Here is an 18,986-nt window from a genome sequence, read left to right as displayed (position 1 = left end):
TGGTGTGCCTGGTGATGCTGATCGTGGTGGGATTCTGAGGACCAAGGTGAGATTTTTTCAAGGGCACCGATGCTGATGGAATAGATGGTAGCTGAAGTTGAGATGACAGAAGCGATCTGTCAGTGGTAAGAGACGTTGCTCCAAGGAGGTGACAGTGGATAGAGAGTTTGCTCCAAACACTTCAAACCTCCATAAAGCTGAAAAGTGTATTCCAGATCCTTAAGGCTCCAGCCTCTAAGATTGGAAATTGAACAGCTGTGAAATGGTAGCTTTTATACCACTTTTGCAGCTGTCAACTATTCACAGCAATGCAGAGTTATTGAGAACCCGACACACTTACCTGTCGTGATCCCCGAGCACCGGGAATCTCGTAACAAACATGGAAAAATCGGTAGGACCTGGTAAAATGCTGCTTAACTACCTTTAAGCAGCTTCTTAAGTATCTCAATTGCCTGACCTGCCGCTTAGTGCCAGGTTTGCAAACCGTAGGCAGTCGGCACTTGGGAAATTAACAAGGAGGCGGGTTCAGAACGGACTTCCGTCCCGCTGTCAATCACTGCCATTTTGACAGCGGAACTGCCTCCAAACCCGCACTCTGAGCGCCGGCAAAATTCAGCCCAAAGGGTAGTAGAAGTTTGGAACTCTCTTCCGCAAATGACATTTGGTGCTAAATCAATTAATTTTATATTGAGGTATATGGAGTTAGGTCGCAGATCAGCTATGACTGGCCGAACAGGCTCAAGGGGCTGAATGGCCGACTCCTGTTCCTATGTCTCCTGTACCTTATTATGTTTCAGATTGTTTATAGAGTTGCATTCGTAGATTTTTTTTTTCACTTCCATGTTGTAATGGAATCTGTTGCAGTGTGGCCTATTCACAATGGGAGTTGTTTTTACCATTGCATGTTTCTTTTTCCCTGTAAAATTCAGTTAAAAAGTTTTATTACAAAAAGCTGCCAAGCAAGCAATATTCACACAATGAATCTTTTCACGATTAACAAACAGTTCCTTTAAACCAAAACTTGATCTTGATACCAAGAGTACTGACAATGTTCAATTAAAACCATGGACGCAGTCTTCAAATTTTGCTACCAAAATATTGACGAGCTAGAAAACAGGCCAAAATTATTCATGCATTTTTTTCTCACCAAAATTGTTTGTGCTATGACCTGTTTGTTCCAGGATTCTGTATGTTTCCAAGCTTCCTTACTGTACTGAGGTAGAAAGTGAATGGGTCCACAGACTTCAGCCTAGAAATTGGGGAATGCTGGAAACCTGCCGGTAACATTGGCGGTCAAGGGTAACGGCTGCCGGCCGAAAGAGCGCAAGTACTACCGACATTTTGGTACTGCCTGCTCATTATCAGTAGCGGTGATTTTCTAGTGCAACGCGCTCGTTGCAGCGCTAATCTCAGAAGGAGGCCAGAGGTCGCCTCTGTCTCCCGCTTGTAGTGTTGGGGAACGGAGAAGAAAGGAGTGACTTGAACAGTTGTTGTACGTGCTCCAAAATGATTAGCTGCCACCCGATGTTTGGTGATTTTTTTTTTGTTTGTTTATGACATGAATGCAGATAAAGGAGATTTTATCACAGATCATCTTCAATCATTGCAATGGAGTTCACCCATTGATTTACTGACCCACAAACACTGTAGGCCTCCCGGAAAGCTGCCAGAAAATGCAACCACCTCCTCCCCACCTACTGCCACTGATGGGCAAAATATGAAATTTAAAAGAAGAACCTTGACAAAGGAGGTGTTTGAAGTTCCAGCATCCATCTGAGGTGTTTTCCACTTGTCAACGTCCATCCTAATAAGTCCTGCCAGACTCCTCATGGCCATTAACGCTGCTGAAAGACCATTTAGCGGCAGCACTCACTGGCGTGATTTAACACGAGCGGCAATGTGAGCGGAGAACTCCACTCTGGATGAGCTGGCGTCAACTCGCCGTTACACGACGATTGACATCATGCTCCAACTCATTAAAATACTATTGCCGATAGCAGGCAACAGCAACACTGATGACCTGCCGAAAATGGCGGAAGCAGCGGGACCCACCGCCTATTTTTTGCCATTTCATGGCACTAACGGGTGGCGCAAACCACCCAGATTTCTAGGCCTTAATGTCAAGGGCATGTGCAATTTTTGTTTTATGTCAAGTTCCTCTGGTTCGTAGCAGGAGATAAGCTGGAAGCTACCCTGAATGAAGGAGACCGGATGCTTTCATCTTCCAATTTTTTTATGGATATTTTGAAGTGTGGAAACCATGTAACTGGGTATAACAGCTACAGAGGGGGCAGCTTATACTGTGCTGCGCTTTATACTGTAAAACATTAAACCTACCACAGGTGCAATACCATTTCCCACCTCTCCACTTGAGGTGCATCAGTTTCTCCACAGATAATTTAGAATCTAAGATGATCAACACTCAGTGTTAACAATTACACTTTTTTTCAGTTCTGCTCATTACTAAAGGGAAAATTCTAATTCTTAGCCAGCTGGGTTATATCTGATATAACCCTGTTATAATCAGATTTATATCTCCTAAGAGTGTTCATTGATTCTCCTAGGATTAGCAATTGGGCGAAGAGGACTGGTATCTCAATGAAAGATAGAAGATTCAACCCTAACGTAGAGTAAAGCTTTAATAAACACTCAGTTTCACAACAATCTCAACATAAATGCGAGATGTACTTTTCACAAAGATAGGTGTAGATGAGGGAGGCCCATCCAGCTCCTCCTTCCATATAAACCTACCCAGCACAGCATCTAACTGCCTCTTGAATGGCTTCAGAAACTTTCCTGCTGTTCCAGCTATGGATCACTCTTTGCACTGAATGTGTGAAAATGTATTCTTTCCTCTCTTTTTGCAGAAAAGAATCATTGATGGTTACCAAATAAGTTCCACCTCAAGTTAAATTCTAATTGGAAGTGAGAACTGTTTATGCATAATGTACAGTTACTATATGGCATATTACTTGAATGGGCAGTATTCTGTGCATTCATGTAATACTGTAGGACTAAAGTCCGATATCGTGGAGGGTTTGAAGTGAGTAGCATGGCTACACTTTAATTGGCGAGTTTGAGTCTGGTCAACCCAAAAAGGAAAGCTTGAGCGGTGTATGGATCTAATTTGAACTCTGATTGGGTTACAGTCTGGCACCTACTCCTGGCCATCCAATAATATCTGCTGTAGTCTTGGTAAAATGAAAGTAAAGCTAAAATTGTTACTTTTAGCCTATGATGTAATCTTTGCTGGATGATGCTGTAATCATATGATTCACAGGACAGTGTGATAAGAGAATGGGAAACAACATTATAGGGCGACAAAAGCAAAATACTGCGGATGCTGGAAATCTGAAATAAAAACAGAAAATGCTGGAAATACTCAGCAGTTCAGGCAGCATCTGTAGAGAGAGAAACAGAGTTAACATTCCAGGTCGATAACTCTTCATCAGAACTGGGGCATTATAGGGCTATTGAGGCCATAACCATTTAGCTATTATAATACTACTGTTGTATACAATGCTTTTTTTTCTTATAACGTTAAGTTCATGTTTCTGCCCATGTCGGCACAAGTTTATTGGCCCATTTGTAGACAGTTTTTCTAATGCTGATTTAGGAACTCTGCTATCATTCTATTTGTATGTGATTCATAAAGCAGTTACAGGAAACTCTCATTTAAACGGCACCTAAATATCCGGAATTCTCTAATAACCGGCAAAATTCTCACTCCGAAAACTACAGTAGACAGTCGTTTATAAGTTTTGTTTTACTGTTAAGTAATTAAAGAGTTATGGATTACCCTCAACTGGCAGTACTGTACTTAATCAAGCATCTTCCACCATCCATTTAACACAACATTCTGTAGGTGAGTACCCAATTATACTGCACATTTCTTGATTTTTTTATTTTTGTTTGTTAAAACTAGCCTCAGTAGATATACCTCTCCGTTATCCGGAATTTTTAATCAACCAGCACCACCCCGGTCCCGTCGGTGCTGGATACGAAAGAGTTTCCTGTATATGATTACCTCGAATCCATTGTCTAGTGGCATCAGATATGGTATTTGTTACACAGTACTTGGCATGTGCAAAAAAATCATTAGCTGGAGCAGTACACAGACACTACAAAGTTTGCATTGCTCCAAATATCGGCTTAATGCAAAGTGATTGTCTGTTGCACCTCGTTGTACCTTCAATCCTGGGCAGTAAGGGCTGACAGTGAAAGGACACTCAATTTGTTTCAAACAAACTGCCTGCTCAAGATTCATGTTGTGAACTTTACCCAATAGGTGATAAGTAATGGAATAATCTACCAGTTAGGAAGGATAGTGGAGTCAAAGATGTTAGGAGGGCTCAAAACGCAATTGGATGCTAGGCTGGGTGAGTTGGAATATGAGAGGAATGTGGTCTGATGCGCTTAATAGCCTTTTGTTCTCCATACCCTTTTCTTGTGTGCTTAAGTAATAGAACAGGAAGATGCTGCAATATGCGTGAAATAGAGCTAGACACAGCAGAAGTGCTCAAGTAAAGATTATCATGGTCACGTGGCGAGGATAAATGCCATGCATTGCCCAACAATTATGTTACTTGGTCAATTTCAAGCACTTGACCCAAGGGTCAAGGTTGTGACCAAAATACCATCTCCAGAGTTGAATGTGGATTAGCAGTGGCAGGGAAGAGTTATGAGATGCAAAATGTTGACTGGGTTTGCAGCAGATAATAGATATGGAGTTACAAACAACATGGTGTCCATTGCAGCTATATTTCATTGCATGAATTAAGGCCCTACTTTACACATTATGGGGGAAAAATTCAGTATCGACCATTTCTGGGCGTTAACTTCAGCGCCTAGCGCTAATTAGTGCCGGCGACCGCAAAATTGAGTTTTAGTGCCCTAAGGGAAGTGGTGCGCTAAATAAAGCTCCACTTCCTTCTTGGGGCGCTAACATTGGAGAGCGGGACGGAGACTTCAGCAGTGCTGCTCACTGGGCCGTGCAGCACTGCCGTGTTCAAAGGCTCCTTCCCTCCCTTAAAGGCAAGGGCCATCGCTGCAGGCTCTGCAAATTAAAAAGTACCTACCTGGACCACCAAGGCAGCCGCGATCCTGCTGAGTGCCGGGCTGATCAATTGAGGGTAGGAAAAAAACTAGAACAGGAAAGGTAAGTTTTTTTTCCCAATTACCTCGGCCACCTTGCCTTTAATCATTGCCCTGAAGCGGCTGGCCGCCCGATGCACGCCTCCTGCAGCTGTCGGTGTTTTCCACCGGTGCTGCTGCAGGGGGTGGAAGTCAATTTCGGGTCCGGGGCGTCACGATCTCCAGGTGAAGGAGATCGGGGCGCAACGCCGTAGCACCAGCACAAAACTCCCACTGAATATGGCGGGAGTCGATGTTAGTGCCGCACCTGGTCGCAAAGCCATTTGCGTCCCGTTAGCGCCCCCTAGTGGCGCTAATGGGAGGTGCAAAAGCACCCAATTTCAGATTTTTCACTAGTACGATAGCAAAATACTGCAGATGCTGGAAATCCGAAATAACAACAGAAATTGCTGGAAAAACTCAGCAGGTCAGGCAACATCTGTGGAGAGAAATTTGAGTTGACGTTTCGGGTCGAAACCCTTCTTCAAAACTGGAAAGAAAAGAAAATAGATCGAAGGCAGGGCTGCGATTGGACAAAAGAAGTAAAAGAGACAATAAAAGGTATTCGAAACCAGACGAGATGGTAATAGGCCAGTGGAGACAAAAGACAGCTGAGATTAGGTGTGAAGTGTACTGGCAGGATAGGAGACAGCTGCCAGGTGGGAGAGAGAAACAAAAGGAAAGAGGGGGGGGAAGGAAGACCCAAAACAAAGGGGTGGAAAAAATTATAAGTAAAAAAAGTAATAGAGGCCAAGGTTATGATCTGAAATTGTTGAACTCGATATTTAGTCCGGAAGGCTGCAAAGTGCCTAATCGGAAGATGAGGTGCTGTTCCTCGAGTTTACGTTGAGCTTCCGTGGAACAATACAAGAGGCCAAGGACGGTGAGGTCCGAGTGGGAATGGAGCAGTGAATTAAAATGACAGGCGACCGGAAGCTCGGGGTCACCTTTACGGACTGAACGGAGGTGCTCCGCAAAGCGGTCACCCAAACACAGATAGTTTTTCCAGCAATTTCTGTTATTTCAGATTTTTCACGACTGGTATTGAAGCATTCAATTCCCGAAATAAAGAATCCTACTGGCAGAAACGGTAGGTAGGGATGTGTGACCAATGTGGATTTTGAAATCTTTTTACGGTTGATGCCACCTATCCACTTTAGACTTACAATTACAGCTTCTGACTCATAATTCATACGTGACACTAATGCACTATAATGGAAGAGAAACCTTGGAGTGCAACATCCTGTGAAGATACAGATTAGAAGTTAGAAGGTTGTGGTTTCAAGCCCCACTCCAGAGACATGAGCACATAATCTAGGCTGACACAGTGCAGTACTGAAGGAGTGCTACACTGTCAGATTTTTTAAACATTCGTTCATGGTATGTGGGTGCCGCTGGCAAGGCCAACATTTATTGCCCATCCCTAATTGCCCTTGAGAACGTTGTGGTGAGCTGTTAAAGCAAATCTGTCCTCTCAGGTGAACATAAAATATCCCATGATACTTTTCAAATAAAAGCAGTGGAGTTCTCTGTGGGGGTTAATGTTTATTCCTCAAACAACATTGTGTTTTTAAAAAAAAATACAGATTATCTGGCCGTTATCTCATTGTTGTTTGTGGGAGCTTGCTGTGTGCAGATTGGCTGCCGCGTTTCATAAATTACAACAGTGACTCCACTTCAAAAGTACCTCATTGACTCAAACGCTTTGGGACAACTTGAGATTGTCAGAGAAGGTTCACTCGGTTGATTCCGGAGATGAGGGGGTTGACGTATGAGGAAAGGTTGAATAGGTTGGAACTCTACTCATTGGAGTTCAGAAGAATGAGAGGCGATCTTATCGAAACATATAAGATTGTGAGGGGGCTTGATTGGGTGGATGCGGTGAGGATGTTTCCACTGATGGGTGAGACTGGAACTAGGGGGCATAATCTTAGAATAAGGGGCTGCCCTTTCAAAACTGAGATGAGGAGAAACTTCTTCACTCAGAGGGTAGTAAATCTATGGAATTTGCTACCCCAGAGAGCTGTGGAAGCTGCAACATTAAATAAATTTAAAACAGAGATAGGCAGTTTCCTAGCTGACAAGGGAATTAGGGGTTACGGGGAGAGGGCAGGGAAGTGGACGTGAGTCTAGATTCGGATCAGCCATGATCCTATTGAATGGCGGAGCAGGCCCGAGGGGCCATATGGCCTACTCCTGCTCCTACTTCTTATGTTCTTATGTGAAAGGTGCTATATAAATGGAAGTTTATTCTTTCTTTTAGGAAACCGGTTTGCGTTTATAACCGTGTGAGATTCTCATCAGGTTGCAAAATATCAGGCATCGATGGTAGCTTAAATGTAAAGAGAGATGTGTCCAGACTGTGGCAGCAAACTACAGTACAACAAAGTAACAACAGAGGGACTGCTGGTGAATATATTTCAATATTTTTTTATATTCTGTGTATCTGTAGGTTCTTTATTTTGCAAACTAAACTTACTCCTAGACAGATGTTGGGAGAAGAAAGTTCAGTGCTCATCCCTATCAACTTCCAGCTCTCCATTCTTTTCATTCCCATTAGTTACTTTGGATTTATTATGTGAGCTAGCACTGCTGTGCTGAGATATTTATATATACACTGTGGATATATCCTGCAAACAACATGACAACAAAGGTGGCAATGTGATATGTATTTGCTTAAATTATCACTTTTGGTTACAAGCTTGGTTTTGTTTCAGCGAATAACTGTTTCATTTCATTCAGCATTGTCTGTGGCCATGTTCGAGAGCTGTTAAAAAGTATTTATGGCTCACAGTGAACCAAACAGGTGCCAGAGACACAGATGCTAAATCTGTCATCCAATGTACTAAGCACTTTAGGTTGAAAGTTTATAGAAGGCTTACGGAAAATATTTGAAGAACTGCTTCTAAGCACAAAGTCACACACACTATCAGCAATAAAGACACTTGCATTAATGCAGCAATATGAAATGGATCCGTTTTATCAAACACTATACAACACAAATGGGGGGGCGGGGGCGGGGAAATGGATAGATGTGACATACCTGTTCATTAAAAATAGTCTCAAGGAGCTCACACAGTGGTTTAGTGGGTAAGTACACGGCCCAATCTGGTACTGAGTTATATAGAACACTGGGATTAATACCCCGCATAGAATATTCATCAAGGGCACCAAATGATTCCTTAACACTTCACCGTACCTCCTTGTCAAGGAATAGTCTAAGGTTTACCACCCCATTTATGCCTAGGAGTTAACAACACCTAAATTTGGCTCACCAAACTGCGTTGCATCAACCAGTTCAGATTATATTAGCAGTTACACTACCAAGCTCCCATCAGGATCCACGCACACTACTGAGTCTATCCAATTATCAAAGACAAACTCAGCCCCTCACATAAGGATCTGGTTTAAACAACCATTAGAAGCAAGCTTGGTATGTGGCATTGGATTTGGACATCCAGAATATCATAGTGACTGGCTCATTGTCCTGCATAGAGTTTCCACAATGCTGAAAAGGATAGCTGATGGGGAAACTCTAAGGTTTGGCACAATAGCTACTGTAAGAGGTTATCTGGAGGCTGGGTGTAAGACCATATAGTTATATGCTCGGGTTTCAGTGTCTTATCACGATTGGGTTGCAGCTGATATTGAAGCCCCCCACCTCCAAATGAGTGAATCTTTGCTTTAATGCCCTTTCTATATTGGATGCATCAAACTACACACAGTACTCTTAACTGTGGCCTAACTATTGCCTCATAGAAATTTATCATACTTCTTTATTCTTGTATTCTATGCTCCTATTTATAAAAAAAAACCAAAATATACAATTGGCCTTTTTAATGGCTTTATCGCCCTGTGATCACACTTTCAGGTCATTATGTATTTGAGCCCTTAGATTTCCCTATTCATCCACATTCCTCAGTGTCTTTTCATTGAGTGTATACTACCATTCCTGTTTTTTGCTCCCAAAAATGTATTACCTCACACTTCTCTCCATTAAATTGCACCTGCCACCTGTCTGTGTGCTCCTGAAGAATTTTGCAATCCACCATGCTATTTACCAAAACCTCTACTTTTGTGACAACTGTGGCTGAGTGGGTAGCACTCTTGTCTCTGAGTCAGAAGGTTGTGGATTCAAGTCCCACTCCAGAGATTTGAACACAAAAATCTAGGCTGACACTCCAGTGCAGTGCGGAGGGAGGTGCTGTCTTTCGGATGAGACATTAAACCGAGGCCCGATCTGCCCCCTCAGGTGGACGTAAAAGATCCCATGCCACTACTTGAAGAAGAGCAGGGGAGTTATCCCTGGTGTCCTGGCCAATATTTATCCCTCACTCAACATAACAAAAACAGTTTATCTGGTCATTATCCCCTCGCTGTTTGTGGGAGCTTGCTGTGCACAATTGGCTGCCGCGTTTCCTACATTACAACAGTGACTACATTTCAACAGTATTTAATTGGCTGTAAAGCACTTTGGGACGTCCTGAGGTTGTGAAAGGCGCTATATAAATGCATGTCTTTTGTGGTAAACCACTTTTATCGTTCACTATCGTTACACTATAGTTATCACTGTTATATCGTTACTCTATGGTTATCACTGTTCACACTGTTGTATCACTATACGAGGTCGCCTCTTGTCACGCTGTTATACCTGGGCTGACCACTGCTGACTCCGCCCATGGCTCCACCTACCTGCCCAGGTATAAAGGTGGTCGACTGGCTGGTATTCCTCCTTGTTGGATCCGATCACCCACGAGGTGGGCTCTGTTATTTAGCCAATAAAAACCTATAGTTACTTTCTTAACTCGTCGCTTTTCATTGGATGAATTGATAGGTATATCATTTTTTTTCTTTCAGGAGAACTTTTAGATTTGATTTTGAAAGAAAGGATGTATCTAGGAAGAGCACTCAACATTTAGAGTGTGGGCCGAGAAATTGGTTAGCAGGAACTGGGAGCAGGAAACGATCCCTGTGCCGGAACGGATCGGCCCAAGGCACACACAATATTTATATAGCATTTATAGCGTCAGTTAGAGCTGAGTTCATATCTGAATTTGCATCCCTTGCATCCGGAGGTAAAACATCAGTTTTATATTTGAAAATGTTCTGCTATTTAATTTCTCCTCATAGCTGTGCAAAGGATGGTTGCACTGAGCTAATGCTGAAAAAAAAAGAGCCGAGACATTATCATTGTGTCGTGCTCCTGCTCCCTCCATGTCTCTTCCCTCTGGTCCCTTCCAACAGAAGCAGCTTTTTGCCTCACAAATTTTCACTTTCAGAGAAGCTTACCTAAAACTGTGCTATAACTGGCCATTCTAGCAGAAATATCCTAACCTAGCAAAGAGAGGCAAATGAAGGTGTTAACGTAAAAGAATTTGATTAGGACAGAAGACATATAGGGACTATCACTGAACACTACCAAATGGGTCTTATTTTAAAACAGTTGTGCTCACTTGTACCTCACCTCCTCTTTGCCTATAGCCCTCAGCAGAGGTACTGTTCTGTGCCTCCACACATCACTCAACCTCTATGACCAAAAAAAGTGAAGGGACACCGTTGGGAGGTAGGGCTATCCCAGCATCTTTAGAGCAAGTGAAAGTGGTCCATTAATACTATAGGACCTGAAAGTTCAGTAGAACTCCGCAAATCCTGCAGACTTTCTCTTTTTACCTTGGGATGTGCCTAGCCTCCACTGGGGAACTGCCCAGGATGGCACATGTGAAATTGGGAGCTCCAGGTATGAGGATATGCAAGCACAGCCCCAACCCCTCACTCCATGGTGCAGTGTGTTGCAGCATTCCTCAGAGTGAGCCTCAAGCAAGACAATGCTTGGAAATGTGGCTATCAACAGAAAGTTAGTGTTTCAGAGGAAAATATTCAAGCGATGAATGCTAAACATCTCTATGACATCGTAGATCTTTCAGAAAGTTCATGGTTTAAAAGCTATTAATAAGTGGGTATATCACGTGAAATAAAACACAGTTGCCAGGAGGAACTGGCATGAGAGACAGTTGTCATTGAAGGAGTAGTCTTTGACCCAGATACTATGTCAAAGTACTGAGAAGCTAGCCAATCTGGAAAACAAACATAATTAAACTAGAAACTTGATTGCTTGCTTCATTGCAATAACTTCCGAGGCAATAAAAGGAGAGGCTAAGGACAGAAGAAAGATTAATGACATGACTATGTTAATTATAGATACTGATGTTATTGTACATGTAAGATAATGGTACACCAGTGAAAATAGCATTGGACTACGTTAGCCTGTCACACAGCGGGAAGCAGGAGAAGAATACCAATGTGAAGCGGGGAGAGGGCGGGGGAGGTGGTTGGCAGAAGAGTGTCAGTGGGTTGGGGAGCGGGGGGAGAGTGTCAGTGGATTGGGGAGCGGGGGCAGAGTGTCAGTGGATTGGGGAGCGGGGGGAGAGTGTCAGTGGATTGGGGAGCGGGGGGAGAGTGTCAGTGGATTGGGGAGCGGGGGGAGAGTGTCAGTGGATTGGGGAGCGGGGGGAGAGTGTCAGTGGATTGGGGAGCGGGGGGAGAGTGTCAGTGGATTGGGGAGCGGGGGGAGAGTGTCTGGATTGGGGAGCGGGGGCAGAGTGTCAGTGGATTGGGGAGTGGGGGGAGAGTGTCAGTGGATTGGGGAGCGGGGGGAGAGTGTCAGTGGATTGGGGAGCGGGGGGAGAGTGTCAGTGGATTGGGGAGCGGGGGGAGAGTGTCAGTGGATTGGGGAGCGGGGGGAGAGTGTCAGTGGATTGGGGAGCGGGGGGAGAGTGTCAGTGGATTGGGGAGCGGGGGGAGAGTGTCAGTGGATTGGGGAGCGGGGGGAGAGTGTCAGTGGATTGGGGAGCGGGGGGAGAGTGTCAGTGGATTGGGGAGCGGGGGGAGAGTGTCTGGATTGGGGAGCGGGGGGGAGAGTGTCTGGATTGGGGAGCGGGGGGAGAGTGTCAGTGGATTGGGGAGCGGGGGGAGAGTGCCACTGGATTGGGGAGCGGGGGGAGAGTGTCAGTGGATTGGGGAGCAGGGGGAGAGTGTCAGTGTGGATTGGGGAGCAGGGGGAGAGTGTCTGTGGATTGGGGAGCGGGGGGAGAGTGTCAGTGTGGATTTGTCGGGGGGTGTGGCAAAAGAAGAGTGTCTTTGAACTGGGGGGTAGAGTGCCAGCATAAACTAGGTGAGAAGAGTGACTCTTTGAAGGGAAGGGGATTAATAAACAATTCTAAAGCAATGTAACACTCAGATTTAGCAAGAGATTGCCAATACAAATCCAGAGCTGCCTGCAACTTTCCACCAGAAATAAGGGGGGAAAAAACACAATTTGTAGAGGCCCACGTATCCCAGGGCGCATGCAGTTCACAAGTGCCCCTGGGATCACGTAGGCCGGCCCAACCAATCGGAAAGGGGATTCCCATTATGTTTATGGGGATTCTATTTATGTACGGAATCCCCATAAACATAATAGAAATCACCCAAAAAATACATTTAACAGCACTCAAATTTAAAAAAAAATCACTGTTTAAAATTAATTGAAATACAATTTAATTGAACGTTTAAAACAAAAATTTAATTTTTTGAGAAATAAATGTAAACATTTTTCAAGAGGCCAAAAATAAACTTTTTGTTTACAGGTTTTTGATGTTAAAATGATTTTTAAAATATTTTAATATTTATTTTCACCCTTTCGCTGGTAAAAGAAGGCCTTACACCTGCTTTTTCCAGGCGCAAGAGTTTTGTGGACATTCGCTGGGCAGTGGTTGGGCAAACAGCCCAACTCTCTGCCAGCAGATGTCCCTTTCCCTGGGAAGATTCTTGACAGATCGCAAGTTCTGGGTTTTCGTGCATGTATAACACATGTGTAAACCCCGAACTCCCGGGCCTATAACTTTGCACTGACGCTTAGTTTGAGCAGTATAAAATGGATTTCAGGCTCCACCAGAAAATGCTTCACACTGCCACTACTGTGTAAATGCATCAGGATCAAGACAAAAAGGCATTTTGGATCCCAAAAATGGAAATTAATGATAAACTAGAAAACAGCCAAAGTGATGTGCAACAACCTCCCGCAGATGATCTCACCCAATGCAAAGTGGTGCATTAACATCAGTTTAGCTGCAGTTATATCACTCATCTTGCATTACATAAGAACATAAGAAATAGGAGCTGGAGTAGGCCATTTGGCCCTTCAAGCCTGCAAGGTCATGGCTGATCTTCTACCTCAACTCCACTTTCCTGTACTATTCCCATATCCCTTAATTCCCCAAAATTTTTTGACCCCTCTTGAATATGCTCAATGACTGAGCAGCCACAGCTCTCTGGGGTAGGAAATTCCAAAGATTCACACCCCTTTGAAGAAATTTCTCCTTATCTCTGTCCTAAATGGCCGACCCCTTATTCTGAGACTGTGACCCCGTGTTCTAGATTCCCCAGCCAGGGGAAACATTTTCTCAGCATCTACCCTGTCAAGCCCCTTAAGAATTTTCTCTGTTTCAATTAGATTACCTCTCATTCTTCTAAACTCTAGGGAATATAGGCCTAGTCTACTCAATCTCTTCTCATATTGCAATCCCTCATCCCAGGAACCAGTCTAGCAAACCTTCATTGCACTCCCTCTAAGGCAAGTATGTCTTTCCTTAGGTTATCAGCATAACAAAGACTGCCTACTTCTATCTCCATAACATCGCCTGTCTCTGCCCCGCCTCAGCTCATTCGCTGCTGAAACCCTCATCCATGCCTTTGTTACCTCTGGATTGACTTCCAATGCACTCCTGGCTGCCTCTCACATTTCACCCTACGTAAACTTGAGGTCATCCAAAACTCGGCTGCCCGTGTCCTAACTCGCACCAAGTCCCGTTCGCTCATCACCCCTGTGCTCGCTGACCTACATTGGCTCCCGGTTAAGGAGTGCTTCGATTTCAAAATTCTCATCCTTGTTTTCAAATCCCTCCATGGCCTCGCCCCCCCCCCAATCTCTGTAATCTCTTTCAGCCCACAACCACCCCCCCACCCCCGAGATATCTGCGCTCCTCTAATTCTGCCCTCTTGAGGATCCCTGATTATAATCGCTCAACCTTTGGTATCTGTGCCTTCTGTTGCCTGAGCCCTAAGCTCTGGAATTCCCTCCGTAAACCTGTCCGCCTCGCCACCTCTCTTTCCTCCTTTAAGACGCTCCTTAAAACCCACCTCTTTGACCAAGCTTTTGGTCACCTGCCCTAATTTATCCTTATGTGGATCAGTGTCAAATTTTCTGTCTTAAAATACTTTTGTGCAACGCCTTGGGATGTTATACTATGTTAAAGGTGCTATATAAATACAAGTTGTTGTTGTAAGGAGACCAGAACTGTACACAGTACTCCAGGTGTGGCCTCACCAATGCCCTGTATAATTGTAGTAAGACTTTTTTACTCTTTTACTCTAATCCCTTTGTAACAAAAGCTAACATACCATTTGCTTTCCTAATTGCTTGCTGTACCCGTATGTTAACTTTCTGTGAGTCATGTACAAGGACACCCAGGTCCCTCTGAATGCAAACATTTCCCAGTCTCTCACCATTCAAAAAATATTCTGCTTTTTTGTTTTTCCTACCAAAGTGGATAACTTCACACTTCCCCACATTGTATTCCATTTGCCATGTTATTGCCCACTCAGTCAACCTGTCTAGATCTCTCTGCAGCCACTTTGCGTCCTTTTCACAGCTTACCCTCCCGCCTAACTATGTATCAGCAAACCTGGATACGTTACACTCAGTCCCTTCATCTAAGTCATTACTATAGATTGTAAATAGCTGAGGCCCAAGCACTGATCCTTGCAGTACCCTGCTAGTTACAGCCTGCCGACCTGAAAAAGTCCCGTTTATTCCTACTCTCTGTTTTTTGCCCATTAACCTATCCCCAATCCATGCTAATATATTACCCCAATCCCATGAGTCCTAATTTTAAATAAAGACTTGCATTTATATTGCACCTTTCACGACCACTGGACGTCTCGAAGCGCTTTACAGCCAATGAAGTACTTTTGAAGTGGAGTCACTGTTGTAATGTAGGAAATTTTGTGTAATAACCTCTTGTGTGGCACCCTATCGAATGCTTTTTGAAAATCCAAATACACTACATCCACTGGTTCCCCCTTATCCATCCTACTAGTTACATCTTCAAAAAACAGATTTGTCAAACACGATTTCCCTTCCATAAAACCATGTTGACTCTGCCTAATCATATTAGGATTTTCTAAGTGCCCTGTTACCATATACCTAATAATAAATTCTAACATTTTGCCTACTACTGATGTCAGGCTAACTGGCTATAGTTCCCCGTTTTTTTCTCTTCCTCCTTTCTTAAATAGCGAGGTTATGTTTGCTATCTTCTGTAATATTTGCATATTGAATTATCATTGGCCCGCAGGCATCTGTAAGGAATACCTATTATATTCACGTGATCACATGCTGAGTTGTCATTGGCCTGCAGGCATCTGTAAGGACTACTATTGTTTGGAAGACCCAGGCTAGGGGTCCTAATGCCAGGCTTTCCCCACGGGTGCTGCCATGAGTAAGATCATCAGACCTAATGCTTAATAAAAGAGTTAAACTGTAATACTCCGTTGTCCTGCAATTTATTATTTTTGTACAAAGTGTGCAAAACAAGACACTTTCCAATCTTTGGGGACTGTTCTAGAATCTAGGGAATTCTGGAAGATTAATACCATGCATCCACTATCTCTGCAGCTCCCTCTTTTAAAACCCTAGGATGCAGGTCGTCAGGTCCAGGGGATTTGTCACCACTTAGTCCCATTAATTTCTCCAGTACTATGTCTTTACTTACACTGATTTCTTTAAGTTCCTCCTTCTCTCTAGACCCTTGGTTCCCCAATATTTCCAGAATGTCTTTTGTGTCTTCTACCGTGAAGACAGACACAAAGGGCTGGATTTTCCAAGCCCCGAGGAGGCGGGCATGGAGGCGTGACAGCCGGTAAACTCGGAGAAAGTGGGGGAGGATAAGAACATAAGAAGTAGGAGCAGAAGTAGGCCATATGGCCCCTCGGGCCTGCTCCGCCATTCAATAGGATCATGGCTGATCCGAATCTAGACTCACGTCCACTTCCCTGCCCTCTCCCCGTAACCCCTAATTCCCTTATCTGCCAGGAAAATGTCTATCTCCATTTTAAATTTATTTAATGTTGCAGCTTCCACAGCTCTCTGGGGTAGCAAATTCCATAGATTTACTACCCTCTGAGTGAAGAAGTTTCTCCTCATCTCAGTTTTGAAAGGGCAGCCCCTTATTCTAAGATTATGCCCCCTAGTTCCAGTCTCACCCATCAGTGGAAACATCCTCACCACATCCACCCAATCAAGCCCCCTCACAATCTTATGTGTTTCGATAAGATCACCTCTCATTCTTCTGAACTCCAATGAGTAGAGGCCCAACCTACTCAACCTTTCCTCATACGTCAACCCCCTCATCTCCGGAATCAACCGAGTGAACCTTCTCTGAACCGCCTCGAGAGCAAGTATATTTTTTCTTAAATATGGAAACCAAAACTGCACGCAGTATTCCAGGTGTGGCCTCACCAATACCTTCTATAACTGCAGCAAGACTTCCTTGTTTTTATACTCCATCCCCCTTGCAATAAAAGCCAAGATTCCAAATGCATAACCTCACACTTTCCAATATTATATTTCATCTGCCAAATCTCTGCCCACTCACTTAGCCTGTCTATGTCCTTTTGCAGGTTTTTTATGTCCTCCTCACTCACTGCTTTGCCTCCCATCTTTGTATCGTCGGCAAACTTGGATATGTTGCACTCGGTCCCTTCCTCCAAATCGTTAATATAGATTGTAAAGAGTTGGGGTCCCAGCACTGACCCCTGTGGAACACCACTAGTTACTGATGCACTATCAACAACACCAAAGACTACGAGTTGAACTTATACGAAGTAGGCTTTTATTGACTAAGAACTGGAGCATGCCTCTGCTAGTGGATCCATCCTAATAGCTCCCGGGGGAAGGGTGGTGAGTCACCTTTATACCTGGGCTTAGGGGTGGAGCCAGGGGCGGAGACATGCCCGGACCTGTACAGAGTTAACAGTGGTTTACCACACAGACATGTACAGAGTTAGCAGTGGTTTACCACATTCACCCCTCGTTTAAAAAAGAGTCCGGCGGGATGAAGTGTTTCAAAAGTTCGTGTACGAAAGTCTCTCCGGGGGTCTTGTCTGCTGTAATGATCTTCGTGGTGCCGGTTGCGGCGGTTCTTTGCCCGCGGCCGCTTCTCGCGTGGGACGGAGCACTGGCGTGTCGTCCTCTCTGGGTAGGGATGGCACCAGTATGTCGTCAGTTCGTGGTAGACACCCCGGTGGTGTGTCGTGGGTGGTGGAGGTAGTGGATGGTGATCGATGGTGTTTCGGGTGGTACCTGAGGGTGCGAGGTCTCGAATTGAGACTGTCCTCCCGCCCGTCAGGATACGCCACGTAGGCGTACTGTGGGTTGGTGTGGAGGAGGTGAACCTTTTCGACCAGGGGGTCCGTCTTATGGCTCCTCACGTGTTTCCTGAGCAGGACGGGTCCCGGAGACGTCAGCCATGGCGGTAGTGATGTCCCCGAGGTGGATTTCCTGGGGAAGACGAACATCTTCTTGAGGGGTGGCGTTTGTGGCAGTACAGAGCAGTGATCGTATGGAGTGGAGCGCATCGGGGAGGTCATCTTGCCAGCGGGAGATTGGGAGGCCCTTGGATTTTAGGGCGAGCATGGCGGTCTTCCACACCGTTGCGTTCTCCCTCTCTACCTGTCCGTTACCCCGGGGGTTGTAGCTGGTAGTCCTGCTCGTGGCTATGCCCTTCTCGAGCAGGTACTGGCGCAGCTTGTCGCTCATGAACGACGAGCCCCTGTCGCTGTGGATGTAATTGGGGAAGCCAAATATGGCGAACAGGTCGTTGAGGCACCTGATGACTGTGGCGCTGGTCATGTCCGGGCAGGGGATGGCGAAGGGGAAACGGGAGTACTCGTCAATAATATTGAGGAAGTACGTGTTGCGGTCAGAGGAGGGAAGGGGCCCCTTGAAATCGACACTGAGGCGTTCGAAGGGGCGGGTGGCTTTAATCAGGTGTGCCCTGTCTGGCCTATAAAAATGCGGTTTGCATTTGGCGCAGACCTGGCAGTTCCTGGTCATGGTCCTGACCTCCTCGATGGAGTAAGGCAGGTTGCGAGCTTTAATAAAATGGAAGAACCTGGTGACCCCCGGGTGGCAGAGATCATTGTGGAGGGTCCGTAGCCTATCGACTTGTGCGTTGGCACATGTCCCACGGGATAGGGCATCTGGGGGCTCATTAAGTTTCCCGGGCCGGTATAAGATATCGTAGTTGTAGGTGGATAACTCGATCCTCCACCGCAATATCTTATCATTTTTGATTTTCCCCCTTTGTCTGTTGTTAAACATAAATGCTACTGACCGTTGGTCAGTGAGCAGGGTGAAACGTTTACCGGCCAGGTAATGCCTCCAGTGCCGTACAGCCTCCACTATCGCCTGGGCCTCCTTCTCGACTGAGGAGTGTCGAATTTCGGGGCCCTGGAGGGTCTGTGAAAAGAAGGCCATGGGTCTCCCCGCCTGGTTAAGGGTTGCGGCTAGGGCGAAGTCGGATGCATCGCTCTCCACTTGGAAAGGGATGGACTCATCCACTGCGTGCATTGTGGCCTTCGCAATGTCCTCTTTTATGAGGGTGAAGGCCGCACGGGCCTCTGCCGTCAGGGGGAAGGAGGTTGACTTGATGAGGGGCCGGGCTTTGTCCGCATAGTTGGGCACCCACTGGGCGTAGTAAGAGAAGAACCCTAGGCATCTCTTCAGGGCTTTTAGGCAGTGGGGGAGAGGTAGT

This window comes from Somniosus microcephalus, chromosome 11 (assembly GCF_052327205.1).
Source record: "Somniosus microcephalus isolate GS21.2 chromosome 11, FLI_Smic_1.0, whole genome shotgun sequence".
Lineage (NCBI taxonomy): Eukaryota > Metazoa > Chordata > Chondrichthyes > Squaliformes > Somniosidae > Somniosus > Somniosus microcephalus.
The sequence above is the reverse complement of the archived record's forward strand: the minus strand, read 5'-3'. Positions refer to the sequence as shown.